The following is a 14,077-nucleotide window of genomic DNA, read 5'->3' as shown; positions in this document are numbered from 1 at the left end:
ATCGGTTTTAATGCAAGGCTTAGTTAAAGATTTTAGATTAGTCGACTGTTTTAAAGCTACGCATCAAAGAGAGGAGGGCTTCACCTGGTTCAGTGGTGATGGTACCAGAGCCTCTCGAATAGACTATGTCTTTACACGTGACTGCCCACCAACTGATGCTACATTAACCCCTCTTTTCTTCTCTGACCACCTAATGCTGTCCTGCACTCTTTCACTTCCCACAGGTGTGACGACAGGGGGTGGGCTATGGAAACTGAACTGCTCCTTATTGGAAGATGAGGAAACAGTGAGTTCATACAAAGAGCAGTTCAGACATTGGCAGACCCTCCATGACTTTTATGACTCACGTGCACAATGGTGGGAAATGGTGAAGGAACGGACTGGACGTTTTTTTAAAAAAATTGGAAAAGAAAGGAAAAGCAAAGAAAAACGATGCATGATGGGGCTGCAGAAAAGGCTACAGAGGTATTTTAATCTTTTAAACAGTGGTTTTGATTTTAGTGACGAGATAAAAGAAGTCAAGAATGAAATGTCAGTTTTAGCAGAAAAGGTAAGTAAGGGTGTCATTACCAGAAGTAAAGAACGGAATATTGAGGAAGGGGAAAAATGCACTAGGTATTTTTTTAAAAAAAGTAATGAATCAGGGAGGGGGAATAACTGTTTTAAAATCTGAAGGAAGGGAAGTACACACGATACCAGAGATTTTAAACAAAGTTGAAGAATTTTATGAACAATTATACAACACAAAAGAAATCCATGATGACACGGTCTCGGAAGTTTTGGAATTTTTAGATAAAAAGGTGGACTGTAAACATTCCTTTTTATCTGAAGATTTTAATCTTTTAGAAATGCACAGAGCTCTTAAAGGTTTTAAACGGGGGAAGTCCCCAGGAATAGACGGACTTCCCCTGGAGTTTTACGTGACATTTTGGGACATTTTAGCAAAAGACTTACTGACTGTATTTAATGAATTGGAGACCTCGGACAGACTACCAGACAGTTGTAGAGTAGGGATAGTGTCACTTCTATATAAAAAAGGGGACAAGACTGACTTAAAAAATTGGAGACCTATAACCCTTTTAAATTTTGATTTAAAACTTTTTAGCAAAATTTTAGCTACACGAATGTCGACCGTTTTAAACGAATTAATCCACCCGGATCAAGCCTGTGCTGTACCAGGGAGGAAGATCACGGACAGCCTAGTACTGATTAGAGATGCCATCTGTTACGCGAGAGACAGAAACATTCGGTTAGCAGTAGTAAATTTAGATTTTGAAAAAGCTTTCGACCGTGTCTCGCACCAATACCTGTTTCAAGTGTTGGCCAAAATGGGTTTTCCAGGGAGGTTCATAGCTTGGGTGAGACTGCTGTACAATGGCATAGTCAGCAGAATTTTGGTTAATGGGCATCTGTGCAAAGCGGTAAACATACGCAGCGGTGTCCGTCAGGGGTGTCCCTTATCTCCCCTCTTGTATGTGGCCTGTATTGAGCCATTGGCACAGCTCTTGAGAAGGGATAAATGGATTAATGGACTGGACATCCCCGGGACTGGTGGACTGACAGCGACTTGTGTTTTATACATGGATGACGTGACCATTTTAACCACAGACATTTTATCAATACGAAGAGCAATGGACCTGACTGACTGGTACGGTCGGGCCTCGGGCGCGAAGCTCAACAGGAACAAGTCCGAGGCCCAACTCTTCGGGCCGTGGGGACACATCGACACAAGTGGACTTGATCTTGATTTTAGAGAAACCAATCTTAAAATTTTAGGTGTTAAATTTGACTATGAGGGTGGAGGACGGGGTAACTGGCCAGACATGATAGGGAAAGTTAGGCAGAAACTGGGGTTCTGGGGACTGAGACAGTTGACTTTGGAAGGTAAGGTTTTAATTTTTAAAGCTGTTATTTTACCATTGCTTTTACTGACATGTTCTGTTTTTAGTCCCCCAAGACTCTTCCTTTTAGAACTGGAGAGGGCGGTGTTTTATTTCTTGTGGGGGTCCAAGTGGGAGAGACTTAAAAGAGAAGTGGTCAAGAAACGACACGAAAACGGCGGAAAAGGCCTCCCAGACCCCCACCTGTTTTTAGGAAGTCGCTTCGCCGCCCTGCACATAAAATATGCCATGACTCCATCCAGACACAACAAGACGGCGGCCATGGCCCGCTTCTGGATGGGGTCATATCTACGATCTCTCCACATTCTAGATATTGATTTAAGAACCCCAGTGGCTTTTAACCTCCCCAAGGAATATGCTTTTATTAAGAAATTCTTAAAGAAACATAGTTTAGAGACGCAGGACATCACGATTTTAACTAACCACAAGTCTCTTATCTCTCTTGTACAGGACCGGGAACAAGTGAGTCCAATTCCAGGGCTCACGCTAGGTGAAGCCACACAAGTTTGGAGGAATGCAGCCCACCCCGCTCTTCTGAACAGACTCAAGGACCTGACGTGGATGGTGGCTCATGAAATCCTCCCGACCAGGGCGGTCATGCACTCCAGAGGGATGGCCAGAAACCCCATCTGTCCACGTCCGGGGTGCAATGCCCCGGAGACAGTACGACATCTCCTCTGGGAGTGCGGCACTGCGCGGGACCTGTGGGCCAGAACTGGCCCCCTGTATTTCCCGTGCCTGCCAGCAGGTGGGGTCCAGATGGAGTACAAGCTCGCCATCCACGGGGTAGGCCGGAGCTTGAGAGCTATGTCTACACAGCAATTCGTCTAGCTCTGGCTTACCCTGACTGTCATCAAGGATGTCCTCTGGACCACCAGAAACCTGCTGGTAGGGAAACAAGTTACGGTGCCCCTCCAAGCGTGCGAGCAGATTATAAGATCTTCGCTGCAGGGGTGCCGGGCTGTGTCATTCGGAGGAGGGGGCTGGGGCCACGCTTAGGGTCCCGGCTTTGCCCCCGTGCCTGGTTGCCCGTAGATGCACCCTCACCAATCTGGTTACGGGAACAGCGGGCCAGCGGGCCGGAGGGAGAGGATTTCCGCTGGACGCCGGAAACGGAAGGAAATTGGCTTGTTCGGAAGAGCGGTGTGATGGCCATCTTGTTATGGACTCCTCCCGGTTCTGGACAACGGACGACGAGAGACAGTGGTTTTTTAAGATTGTGGGTTTTTATTGGGCATTTCCTCGACTGTATAGCCTTTTAACATCTTATTGGAGCCTTTTAAACTATTTTATTGAGTACCTCTCATTCTATGTTTTCACCACAAGATGTTTTAATTATTTTATGTGAAAATTATTTTTATCTGAATGTGGAGATGATTGTATGATACAAGATGACAATAAACTTTTTTCGAAAAAAAAAAAAAAAAAAAAAAAAAAAAAAATCTGTTCTTATCAGTTTAATATCTGTTACGTCCCCTATCTGGGGACCATATATTAAATGGATTTTTGAAACGCGGAGCTGGAAGCGGGGCTTGCTCCGCCCACTCCACGCATCGACCTGGTATTGCAGTTTCTCCAGGAACGGTGCATTCCCCTTTCGGGGATAGCAGCTTGTGTTGAAAGGTAGTGATGAGAAGACGCAAAGTTTTATTTCTCACGTGACTGTCTTATACAGAAAAATACTTTGGCAAGTACTCACTCACTCAGTCACTCAGTCACTCACTCACTCACTCGGTCACTCACTCACTCACTCACTCACTCACTCACTCGGTCACTCACTCACTCGGTCACTCACTCACTCAGTCACTCACTCACTCACTCAGTCACTCACTCACTCACTCACTCACTCACTCACTCTCTCACACTCTCACTCTCACTCTCTCACAGTCTCACGCACGCACTCACTAAAGCCCTAAATGTATGCGGATAGTTATGTGTTGAAGAACGTAGTTCGCTTCTCGGCCTTTTGGCTAAGATCAAGTATCTTGTCAGACGGCTGTGTTGCGATCGCCTCTTGTAGGTTCCCTGGCTAGTGTTTTTTCAGTAACACTAGCTCTAAACCTACGAGAGGTATACTGTTGCGGCGTTTCCTGCTAAAGCAGTTTTTAAAGAAGGCTTCTTTTCGAGTGCGAATTTTATTGGACGATTCATTTTAAGGTAAGTTATTTATTTATTTATTTATTTATTGTCTGTTTTAAAGTTTGTTTTAGTGTGCTGTAGGTGCCTCCACCATGTCGGCTGCTCGTGCCGGCGTGCGGAGGCACCACAGTGTGCGGCTTTTATTTAAAGAAATTAATGGAAAGCTCCTGGGGATGTCCCGTTTGGACTTCTCCAGGAAGCTAGTCCAAAAAACATAAAATTTTAACGTGGCAGATATAAACTGTTTAATGACCCTGCCTTTTAACAAAGGTTTTGATTTAAGTTTTAAGAACGCTTCCCTGCTAACTGCATTTTGGCAACGGTTTGATTCCGTCAAGACCCATTTCTCCATGTTTAATGTGGAAAAGCTTTCTGATAACTCGCTCAGAACTGTGGTTGTTAGAATGTTTAATGAAACGGTAACTGGAGATGACATTTGTGTATGGCTGGGTAGATACTGCACGGTTCGAGGCCAGCCAGTTAAGGTGGTAGATGAAGATGGAATCTGGAACTGCTCTTGGCGAATTCCCATTAAACAATGGGAAGACGCCGAGGGCTACCAGGGCCTGAAGCATCTGCCATCCATGATTGTGTTGGGAGAAAACCGGGGCTACATTCATTACCAAGGGATGCCCAAATTGTGTAGGAAATGTGGCAAAATTGGGCATCTAGCCGAAGCATGCGAAGTGATTGTTTGTGGGAAGTGTAGAGAAATTGGTCACGGTTTTGATGAGTGTACCAATGGCAGGCGGTGCAATCTGTGTGGTGACTATAACCATCTCTACAGAGATTGCCCGAAAAGTTTTGCCAACAAGCTAAAGGGCAACAAAATGGCTGCCCCACACGTGCATCAAACAAACGAACAAAGCGAGGAGGAGGCGGTCCCTGAAGTTTTGGCGGGAAATTCAAACTCTCGGCCAGCTTCAGGGATTGGCCAAGAGATAGGAAGTGGGGCGGCCCAAGGGGCGGAGCCAACGAATGTTGAAGCGGAAATGGAAAGAGAAGAGGAAACGACATCCTCAATGGTCACGGTTTCCGAGATCAGTATGGAGTCCAGTGGGAGCGAAACTGATGTCTCGCTCCCCAATGCACAAGTGCAAAAAAGGCCTGCGGGATCTCCTCTGTCCAAAACGGAGGAGAAAAAGCCTAGAGCCACACAACAGCCAGATAGTCCCCTCTCGGAAGATCTGGACCGTATGTGGCCTCAGGAAGCCCCAAATGAAGTGTCCTTTTTGCATGTTCAGCTAAGAACATCATCGCCTAAAGAGCCGCAAGAGAGTTTCTCTGCGGCTCTGGAGGCCATAAGAACCTGCTACCCTGACTCCAGAATAGTGGAGGTAAAGGAAGAGCAGGTATCAGAAGAAATTTTATGATTCTAATTTAACTCTGTAGTCTGTTTTTATCCTTTTCTCAATATGTCATGCCTTTTTAAAACCATACTGCTCATGGCCCTCACAATCTCTACCATCAATGTGAGAAGTGTGAAGTCTACTTTTCGAGCACAGAGCATTTTATCATATTTAAAGAATTTTAAGTCAGATGTGTTTTTATTGCAAGAGTGTGCTCTGCCTTTTTTAACAAATTATAGAAAGTGGGCGGAGTTGTGGACCCTCGGCACATCCTTGTGGAGTGGGTCAAATTTTAATAAATGTGACGGTGTTGCTATTTTAATTAACAACCCAAACATCTTGGTGAAGGGCAGCACCGTGGTGAGGGACGGGCGGGCAATTTTAGCAAATCTGACTTTTTTAGATAGACATTTTAACATTTTAAATGTATATGGTTTTACCGATAAGAATGAAAGACATGAACTTTTAGAAGAACTGCAGCCCCACATGCTAGGGAGGGTGCCACTTGTGGTCTCAGGAGATTTTAATTGCATTTTAACCAGAGCGGACAGAAAGGGAGCTGGGGAAGATTTTAAGGTGGACAAAACATCAGTTTTATTGCAAAGTATAGTGAAGGATTTTAAATTAGTGGACTGTTTTAAAACTTTGCATCCAAGAGAGGTGGGCTACACCTGGGTCAGTGGTGATGGCACCAAGTCCTCTCGCATTGACTACATTTTTACACGTGACTGCCCACCAACTGATGCTATATTGACACCTATGTATTTTACTGATCACGCTATGCTTTCCTGCACCCTTTCCTTCACCACAGGAGTGACTGTAGGGGGAGGGATCTGGAAGCTGAATTGCTCCCTGTTGCAGGATGAGGAGATAGCTAGAGAATACAGGGAGCAATTCAGCCAATGGCAGACCCTCCAAGACTTTTTTAATTCACGAGCACAGTGGTGGGAAATGGTGAAGGACCGGACCGGGCACTTTTTTAGAAAGAAGGGGATACAGAAAAAGAATACAGAGAAACGACGCATGTTGGGGCTGCAAAAACGACTACAGAGGTATTTTAAGCTGCAGAATAATGGTCTGGATTTTAATGAAGAGATTAAAGAGGTCAAAAGAGAAATGTCTGTTTTAGAAAAACAACGGAACGAAGGAGTGATTTTAAGAAGTAAGGAGAAAGAGTTGGAAGAAGGGGAAAAATGCACACGCTACTTTTTTAAAAAGATTGTAACAAAGGGAAGTGCAATTACTAAATTAAACATGGGAGGGAGGGAGGCCAACAACACAGCGGGAATTTTAAAGGAAGTGGGAAGTTTTTATAGAGAATTATACAGTGAAAAGGAGGTAACAGGTAGCGTCATGAAGGAAATGTTTAACTTTTTAGAGAATGAGATTGATAAAGAATGTGCTTTTTTAACCCAAGATTTTACCATTTTAGAACTGACAAAATGTATGAAAGGTTTTAAAAGTGGGAAGTCCCCAGGAAGCGATGGACTTCCCCTTGAATTTTATGTAAAATTTTGGGACGTTTTAGCACCCGAGCTGTTAAATATTTTTAAAGACTTTGACAAACTTGACAGACTACCAGACAGTTTTAGACTAGGGATAGTCTCACTGTTACATAAAAAAGGAGACAAGATTGACTTAAAAACATGGCGACCAATCACCCTTTTAAATTTTGACTGTAAACTTTTTAGTAAACTTTTATCTACACGGATGTCGACGGTTTTAGAAGATCTAATCCACCCGGATCAAGCCTGTGCTGTGCCCGGGAGAAAGATCACGGACAGCCTAGCGCTGGTGAGGGATGCCATCTGTTATGCGAGGGACAGAAACATTAGGCTTGTAGTCCTAAATTTAGACTTTGAAAAAGCTTTCGATCGGGTCTCGCACCAGTACATGTTTCAGGTACTGCAAAAAATGGGATTCCCAGGGAGGTTTTTAGCATGGGTGGGCTTGCTGTACAAAGACATAACCAGCAAAATTCTTGTAAATGGGCACACAACAAATGCGCTGAAAATCCGCAGTGGAGTCCGCCAGGGGTGTCCGCTATCTCCTCTCCTGTATGTGGCTTGTATTGAGCCACTGGCACAGCTTTTGAGAAGGGACCAATGGATTAATGGACTTAACTTACCTGGGACAAATGGACTGACGTTGAAATGTGTTTTATATATGGATGACGTCACGATTTTAACTACTGACCTTTTATCGGTCCGAAGAGCTTTACAGCTGACTGACCTCTATGGACGGGCCTCAGGCTCCAAGTTAAACAGGAACAAGTCTGAGGCCCAGCTCTTCGGACCATGGGGACGGGTAGACATGGCAGGACTCGACGTGACTGTTAGGGACACTGACTTGAAGGTTTTAGGCATTAAGTTTGACAGGGAGGGCGGTGGACAAAACAATTGGACAGACATGTTAGGGAAAGTCAGACAACGACTGGGGTTCTGGGGACTAAGGACACTGACTTTAGAGGGCAAGATTTTAATATACAAAGCCGTGATTTTACCCTTGCTTTTATTATTGTGCTCTGTTTTTAGCCCACCCAGGTTCTTTCTTTTAGCATTGGAGCGGGCGGTGTTTTACTTCTTCTGGGGGTCCAAATGGGAGCGGATTCGAAGAGATGTGGTCAAGAAAAAGAGGGAGAATGGAGGGAAAGGGCTCCCGGACCCCCACTTGTTCTTTGGGAGCAAGTTCACCGCCCTCCATATTAAATACGCCACAACCCCATCCAGAAACAATAAGACAGCGGCAATGGCGAGGTTCTGGATGGGGTCATACTTGCGTTTTTTAAAGATTTTACCTGTCGACCTTAGAACTCCTGTGTCTTTTAATCTGCCAAAAGAGTACCATTTTATCAAGAAGTTTTTAAAGAGATACAGTTTGGAGGACCAGGAACTTTCTGTTTTAACTAACCACAAGTCTCTCGTCTCTCTTGTACAGGACCGGGAAGCAGTGAGTCCAATTCCAGGGCTCACGCTAGGTGAAGCCACACAAGTTTGGAGGAATGCAGCCCACCCCGCTCTTCGGAACAGACTCAAGGACCTGACGTGGATGGTGGCTCATGAAATCCTCCCGACCAGGGCGGTCATGCACTCCAGAGGGATGGCCAGAAACCCCATCTGTCCACGTCCGGGGTGTAATGCCCCGGAGACAGTACGACATCTCCTCTGGGAGTGCGGCACTGCGCGGGACCTGTGGGCCAGAACTGGCCCCCTGTATTTCCCGTGCCTGCCAGCAGGTGGGGTCCAGATGGAGTACAAGCTCGCCATCCACGGGGTAGGCCGGAGCTTGAGAGCTTTGTCTACACATCAATTCGTCTCGCTCTGGCTTACCCTGACTGTCATAAAGGATGTCCTCTGGACCACCAGAAACCTGCTGGTAGGGAAACAAGTTACGGTGCCCCTCCAAGCGTGCGAGCAGATTATAAGATCTTCGCTGCAGGGGTGCCGGGCTGTGTCATTCGGAGGAGGGGGCTGGGTCCACGCTTAGGGTCCCGGCTTTGCCCCCGTGCCTGGTTGCCCGTAGATGCACCCTCACCAATCTGGTTACGGGAACAGCGGGCCAGCGGGCCGGAGGGAGAGGATTTCCGCTAGCCGCCGGAAACGGAAGGAAATTGGCTTGTTCTGAAGAGCGGTGTGATGGCCACTTGTGAGGGACTCCTCCCGGTTCTGGACAACGGACGACGAGAGACAGTGGTTTTTTAAGACTTTGGGTTTTAATGGTCATTTCCTTGTTTTATACCTTTTTAAACACCGTAGAGAGTTTTTAGGCATGTTTGGAAGTTTTAAAACATGTGTTTTATACCTTTTAGAGCATGTGTTTGAATTTTTACACATGTTTAACATGTCTTTTATGTCATCCATTGTTTTATGTTGTCGTTTTTTTTTATCTCTATTTCCAGGATTCACTCTTTAAATGTTGTTTTATCTTTGTGTGAATTTTAAAATTGAAATGGAAAAACTGTTATGAACTTGAGATGATAAAATGATATACGATGACAATAAACTTTTTTCGAAAGAAAAAAATCTGTTCTTATCAGTTTAATATCTGATACGTCCCCTATCTGGGGACCATATATTAAATGGATTTTTGAAACGCGGAGCTGGAAGCGGGGCTTGCTCCGCCCACTCCACGCATCGACCTGGTATTGCAGTGTCTCCAGGAACGGTGCATTCCCCTTTCGGGGATAGCAGCTTGTGTTGAAAGGTAGTGATGAGAAGACGCGAAGTTTTATTTCTCACGTGACTGTCTTATACAGAAAAATACTTTGGCAAGTACTCACTCACTCAGTCACTCAGTCACTCAGTCACTCACTCACTCGGTCACTCACTCACTCACTCACTCACTCACTCGGTCACTCACTCACTCAGTCACTCACTCACTCACTCACTCAGTCACTCACTCACTCACTCAGTCACTCACTCACTCACTCACTCACTCACTCACTCACTCACTCACTCTCTCACACTCTCACTCTCACTCTCTCACAGTCTCACGCACGCACTCACTAAAGCCCTAAATGTATGCGGATAGTTATGTGTTGAAGAACGTAGTTCCTATTAGAGACGCTTGCGCCTGGCTTAAATGCTGTTGTGTGATAGAGAGAGAACGGGGCTTCCTGTAGCTCAGTGGTAAGAGCATTGCGTTAACAGGTTTTGGGTACGATCCCTGGGAATTGCAAATACCTATGTAAATGTATAGGATAAAGCAATGTAAGTCGCTTTGGATAAAGGCGTCTGCCAAATGCTTAAATGCAAAAGGTGTCCAGCATCCAATTGAAACACTTTCAGCACATATGTGGACTGTTTGCGTTGAATTCGTAATGTATTTGTCTGTTCATGTGTATGTTTGCCTGTGGACCGTCGCCTTCGTGCGCTTTCCCACGGGTTCTACAGAGCAATCAACTGGAACTTGCAGTTGCCGAACGCTCGCTCGGGGTCAGCGTTGATGCGCATGGCAGAGGCAAGTAAGCGATCTCTTGCCCGAACGGGGCAAATCATACTTACCTGGCAGGGGAGACACCATGATCACGAAGGCGGTTCATCCAGGACGAGGCTCGGCCATTGCACTCAGGTTGGGTTGACTTTTGCGAATTCCCCAAATGTGGGAATCTCGACTGCATAATTTCTGGTAGTGGGGGACTGCGTTCGCGCTCTCCCCTTATCATGTATCAAAAGAAGAGAGATTTTGTATTGTGTCCGTATTTCGAACCTTGTTGGCGTCAGATCTGCAGATTCCGCAAGAGACGAGCACCAAATCGAGTGATCGATTACTTCCTAATACCATGTTTTTTTTTAATACGGTTGTTTGCTGTTCCGTCGTTCCCAAACACACATACATGTATGTATGCATGCATGTAGGTATATTTATATATATAATTATTTAGATATTCATTTATTCGTTTGCTGGTTTTATGTTTGATTCATTTGTTTAATTGTTTTTTCGTTCATATTTTGGACGCCTCATCAGACGAGTATAGAACGCATCTTCGACGGAGATTCTGCCAGACCACGCTGACCTTCATTTCTGTGAAACGTGTGCGTGCTCGTCCGTTCCTTCATCCGTTCAGGTCTTCATAAATAGCCCATTTAATTATTTCTTCTTTCGTTAATCGGTTAATTTATTCTATTGTTTAAACGATACATTTGATTGTCAGTCCGTTCCTTCATTCGTTCAGGTCTTCATAAATAGCCCATTTAATTATTTCTTCTTTCGTTAATCGGTTAATTGATTCTGTTGTTTAAACGATACATTTGATTTTCAGTCCGTTCCTTCATTCGTTCAGGTCTTCAAAAATAGCCCATTTAATTATTTCTTCTTTCGTTAATTGGTTAATTGATTCTGTTGTTTAAACGATACATTTGATTGTGTGTTCGTACGATCACACGCTGACCTTTGAGGCGCATGTGCACCGCAAGCCCAATAGTCGGTGCCGCCCCACGCTCTGCCTTTTGCCACCCATTGTGGGCATCGCTTCTCGGCCTTTTGGCTAAGATCAAGTGTAGTATCTGTTCTTATCAGTTTAATATCTGATACGTCCCCTATCTGGGGACCATATATTAAATGGATTTTTGAAACGCGGAGCTGGAAGCGGGGCTTGCTCCGCCCACTCCACGCATCGACCTGGTATTGCAGTGTCTCCAGGAACGGTGCATTCCCCTTTCGGGGATAGCAGCTTGTGTTGAAAGGTAGTGATGAGAAGACGCAAAGTTTTATTTCTCACGTGATTGTCTTATACAGAAAAATACTTTGGCAAGTACTCACTCACTCAGTCACTCAGTCACTCAGTCACTCACTCACTCACTCACTCACTCACTCGGTCACTCACTCACTCACTCAGTCACTCACTCACTCACTCTCTCACTCACTCACTCACTCACTCACTCACTCACTCAGTCACTCACTCACACACTCAGTCACTCACTCACTCACTCACTCACTCACTCACTCACTCTCTCACACTCTCACTCTCTCACAGTCTCACGCACGCACTCACTAAAGCCCTAAATGTATGCGGATAGTTATGTGTTGAAGAACGTAGTTCCTATTAGAGACGCTTGCGCCTGGCTTAAATGCTGTTGTGTGATAGAGAGAGAACGGGGCTTCCTGTAGCTCAGTGGTAAGAGCATTGCGTTAACAGGTTTTGGGTACGATCCCTGGGAATTGCAAATACCTATGTACATGTATAGGATAAAGCAATGTAAGTCGCTTTGGATAAAGGCGTCTGCCAAATGCTTAAATGCAAAAGGTGTCCAGCATCCAATTGAAACACTTTCAGCACATATGTGGACTGTTTGCGTTGAATTCTTAATGTATTTGTCTGTTCATGTGTATGTTTGCCTGTGGACCGTCGCCTTCGTGCGCTTTCCCACGGGTTCTACAGAGCAATCAACTGGAACTTGCAGTTGCCGAACGCTCGCTCGGGGTCAGCGTTGATGCGCATGGCAGAGGCAAGTAAGCGATCTCTTGCCCGAACGGGGCAAATCATACTTACCTGGCAGGGGAGACACCATGATCACGAAGGCGGTTCACCCAGGACGAGGCTCGGCCATTGCACTCAGGTTGGGTTGACTTTTGCGAATTCCCCAAATGTGGGAATCTCGACTGCATAATTTCTGGTAGTGGGGGACTGCGTTCGCGCTCTCCCCTTATCATGTATCAAAAGAAGAGAGATTTTGTATTGTGTCCGTATTTCGAACCTTGTTGGCGTCAGATCTGCAGATTCCGCAAGAGACGAGCACCAAATCGAGTGATCGATTACTTCCTAATACCATGTTTTTTTTTAATACGGTTGTTTGCTGTTCCGTCGTTCCCAAACACACATACATGTATGTATGCATGCATGTAGGTATATTTATATATATAATTATTTAGATATTCATTTATTCGTTTGCTGGTTTTATGTTTGATTCATTTGTTTAATTGTTTTTTCGTTCATATTTTGGACGCCTCATCAGACGAGTATAGAACGCATCTTCGACGGAGATTCTGCCAGACCACGCTGACCTTCATTTCTGTGAAACGTGTGCGTGCTCGTCCGTTCCTTCATCCGTTCAGGTCTTCATAAATAGCCCATTTAATTATTTCTTCTTTCGTTAATCGGTTAATTTATTCTATTGTTTAAACGATACATTTGATTGTCAGTCCGTTCCTTCATTCGTTCAGGTCTTCATAAATAGCCCATTTAATTATTTCTTCTTTCGTTAATCGGTTAATTTATTCTATTGTTTAAACGATACATTTGATTGTCAGTCCGTTCCTTCATTCGTTCAGGTCTTCATAAATAGCCCATTTAATTATTTCTTCTTTCGTTAATCGGTTAATTGATTCTGTTGTTTAAACGATACATTTGATTTTCAGTCCGTTCCTTCATTCGTTCAGGTCTTCAAAAATAGCCCATTTAATTATTTCTTCTTTCGTTAATTGGTTAATTGATTCTGTTGTTTAAACGATACATTTGATTGTGTGTTCGTACGATCACACGCTGACCTTTGAGGCGCATGTGCACCGCAAGCCCAATAGTCGGTGCCGCCCCACGCTCTGCCTTTTGCCACCCATTGTGGGCATCGCTTCTCGGCCTTTTGGCTAAGATCAATTGTCTGGTCAATAGGTTGTGTTGCGATCGCCTCTTGGAGGTTTCTCTGACTCGTGTTTACCAATACACGAGTCGACAAACTTCAGGAGGTATACTGCTAGGACAAGCAGCTTTTAAAGGGACCTTTTCATCAAGGATCGGTTTTAAGGTGAGTGTTTTTTACTTATTTATTGCTTATTTATTGCTTATTTATTGTTGTTGGGTTTATTCGTTTTACTACCTGCTGTGGGTGCCTCCACCATGTCGGCTGCTCGTGCCGGCTTGCGGAGGCACCACAGTGTGCGGTTTTTATTTAAAGAGGTAGATGGAAAGCTCCTGGGGTTGTCCCGTTTGGACTTCTCCAGGAAGCTAGTACAAAAAGTTTTGAATTTTAATGCTTGTGATTTAAATTGTTTGTTGACCTTGCCTTTTAACAAAGGTTTTGATCTAAGTTTTAAAACCGCTTCCCTGCTCATTGAGTTTTGGTCACGTTTTGAAAATGTTAAGTCCCAGTTCGCCATGTTTACTGTTGAAAAGCTGCATGACAACACACTCAAAACTGTGTTTGTCAGAATGTTCAATGAGACAGTGACTGGTGAAGACATATGTGTGTGGTT

General features: G+C 44.6%; 4 non-coding genes and 1 pseudogene across 4 annotated transcripts; all 5 read left to right on the top strand.

The window, feature by feature from the left end:
* Positions 1-3,300: 3,300 nt before the first annotated feature.
* Positions 3,301-3,496, top strand: LOC130412540 (U2 spliceosomal RNA). Its single transcript, XR_008905370.1, has one exon. It is a non-coding gene; the product is annotated as a U2 spliceosomal RNA (small nuclear RNA).
* A 5,890-nt stretch (positions 3,497-9,386) lies between these two features.
* LOC130412514 (U2 spliceosomal RNA) lies at positions 9,387-9,564 on the top strand (annotated as a pseudogene).
* An 820-nt stretch (positions 9,565-10,384) lies between these two features.
* Positions 10,385-10,548, top strand: LOC130412346 (U1 spliceosomal RNA). Its single transcript, XR_008905233.1, has one exon. It is a non-coding gene; the product is annotated as a U1 spliceosomal RNA (small nuclear RNA).
* An 807-nt stretch (positions 10,549-11,355) lies between these two features.
* Positions 11,356-11,546, top strand: LOC130412392 (U2 spliceosomal RNA). Its single transcript, XR_008905277.1, has one exon. It is a non-coding gene; the product is annotated as a U2 spliceosomal RNA (small nuclear RNA).
* Positions 11,547-12,372: 826 nt separating this feature from the next.
* Positions 12,373-12,536, top strand: LOC130412398 (U1 spliceosomal RNA). Its single transcript, XR_008905282.1, has one exon. It is a non-coding gene; the product is annotated as a U1 spliceosomal RNA (small nuclear RNA).
* Positions 12,537-14,077: the final 1,541 nt, after the last annotated feature.

This window comes from Triplophysa dalaica, chromosome 22, assembly GCF_015846415.1.
Source record: "Triplophysa dalaica isolate WHDGS20190420 chromosome 22, ASM1584641v1, whole genome shotgun sequence".
Lineage (NCBI taxonomy): Eukaryota > Metazoa > Chordata > Actinopteri > Cypriniformes > Nemacheilidae > Triplophysa > Triplophysa dalaica.
The sequence above is the reverse complement of the archived record's forward strand: the minus strand, read 5'-3'. Positions and strand labels throughout refer to the sequence as shown.